This window comes from Capsicum annuum, unplaced genomic scaffold (assembly GCF_002878395.1).
Source record: "Capsicum annuum cultivar UCD-10X-F1 unplaced genomic scaffold, UCD10Xv1.1 ctg39430, whole genome shotgun sequence".
Classification (NCBI taxonomy): domain Eukaryota; kingdom Viridiplantae; phylum Streptophyta; class Magnoliopsida; order Solanales; family Solanaceae; genus Capsicum; species Capsicum annuum.
In genome coordinates, this window is record NW_025846649.1 from 1,123 (window position 1) to 3,281 (window position 2,159).

Genomic DNA, 2,159 nt, shown 5'->3' on the forward strand with positions numbered 1-2,159 from the left:
CCAATGATATAAAATTCCAATATGTAAGGTCTATGAGTAATCTCATAGACCTTACATATTGGAATTTTATATCATTGGTATTCTTTTTCTCTCTTTCTCTCATCCTACCATTTATCCACATCTTTTTTCTTTATTTTGCTTTACAACATAGAATCAGATTTCATTTTCTATTTATGCAAAAGATTTTAGTTGCTACAAAGATATGACCTATATATCATATTTTGACTGGTTCTTTAGATCTAGATAATGCGAAGTGATGGGTTGGTTATTAGTTCTGTAGTTTTTAATTCATACTATATAGGCTGGTCTTTTTAATCCTAACCCTAAATTAACCAATGAGTCACACACTAAGCATAGCAATTATATCAAATGGTCAATCAAATTTTTATTCAACCTTATAGAATTAAGAATTAGAAATGTTCCCCGTGATTGATTAGAAAAAGAATGGATTGGTCTTTTTTTGTACAATCATTGGATAGAAGGGAAAGACAAGTAGTAAAATTATTCCTCATCTAGAAATATCCAAATTTTGATGCCCAATACTCCATAGATAGTTCTAACTGTATAAGAGCAATAATCAATTTTAGCTCGAATCGCTTGTAAGGGAACCCTACCTTCTCTGATCCATTCGACATGTGCAATTTCTTTTCCGTCGATACGCCATGAAATTTGTATTTGAATTCCTTTTGTATCTTTTTGTTCTGTTAATTCAATAGCCCTCTTCATTGCTTTCCAAAATGAAACTCTATTCTTTAATTGTCTAGCTATAAATTTTGCAAGAATATTAGGGTTTCCGTAAGGTTTTCCAATTCTTGTCACAGCAATGTTCAGTTTTCGGTTTATACAATTAAATTCTTTTTGTAAGGTCATTTGTAATTCTTCGATTCTGCGTAGTCGACTTTCTATTAATAATTTTGGGAATCCCATAAAGATTATGACCTGGATCAAATCGATTCTTTTTTGAATCTTTATACATGCAATTCCTTCGACGCTAGAGGACATTCTCATATTCTTTTGTACATAATTCTTGATACAATGTCTTATTTTTTAATCTTCTTGTAAACCTTCAGAATAATTTTTTGGTTTTGAAAACCAAAGGGAATGATGACCTTGGGTTGTACCCAGTCTAAAACCAAGTGGATTTATTTTTTGTCCCATAATACCCCACTATTATACATATCATGATACGTCATAGCTGTAGAGGTTTTTTAACATCTTGTTTTATTTAACGAATACATCTCGACATATTCATCATATAAAGATATATCTTTCATTACAATAGTTATATGATAGGTCAATCTTTTTATCAGAAAACAACGTCCTCTAGCTCAAGGTTTAAATTTTTTCACCGTAGTACCTCCATTGACTTCCGCTTTACTAATGACTAAATTGGTTTCGCTGGAACCCATATTGTAACTAGTATTTGCTGTTGCAGAATAAACCAATTTCAAAATGGGATAACATGCTCGATAGGGCATGAGTTCTAGTATCATAAGTGTTTCCTCATAGGAACATCCGTGGATTTGATCAATTACTCTTTATGCTTTGTCAGCAGACATAGATATATGTTGACCTAAAGCATATACTTCCATTTTTTTCTTCTTTAGCATAAGGTTTCCATCCTACTACTAAATCATAAGCATCTACATTTTTTTATTAATATTAACGTTAATGACGAGATCTATTATTGCTTTTTGCATGTCCTCTAAAATTTAATGTAGGTGAAAATTCTCCCAACTCGTGGCCTACCATACTATCCGTTATATAAATGGGCAAATGCTCTTTTCCATTATGGATAGAAATATTATGACCGATCATTGTGGGTATAATGGTAGATGCCCGGGACCAAGTTACTATTATTTCTTTTTCTACTTTTGTATTAAGCTTATCAATTTTTTTTAATAAATGATTGGCTACAAAGGGATTTTTTTTAGTGAACGTGTCACAAGCTTACTCCTATTTTTTTTTTATAAAGTTTTTGTAAAAACAAAGAATTAAATTCAATTTTCTCTCCTATTTACTACAGCGACGAAGAATCAAATTATCACTATATTTATTTCTTTTTCTACTTCTTCTTCCAATTGCAGGATAAGCCCAAGGGGTTTTGGGTTTTTTTCTACCAATTGGGGCTCTCCCTTCACCACCCCCATGGGGGTGGT

The 2,159-nt window shown here is 31.8% G+C and overlaps 1 pseudogene; it reads right to left on the reverse strand.

Annotated features, from left to right (window-relative positions):
• Positions 1-398: 398 nt before the first annotated feature.
• On the reverse strand, positions 399-1,286 carry LOC124891655 (annotated as a pseudogene).
• Positions 1,287-2,159: the final 873 nt, after the last annotated feature.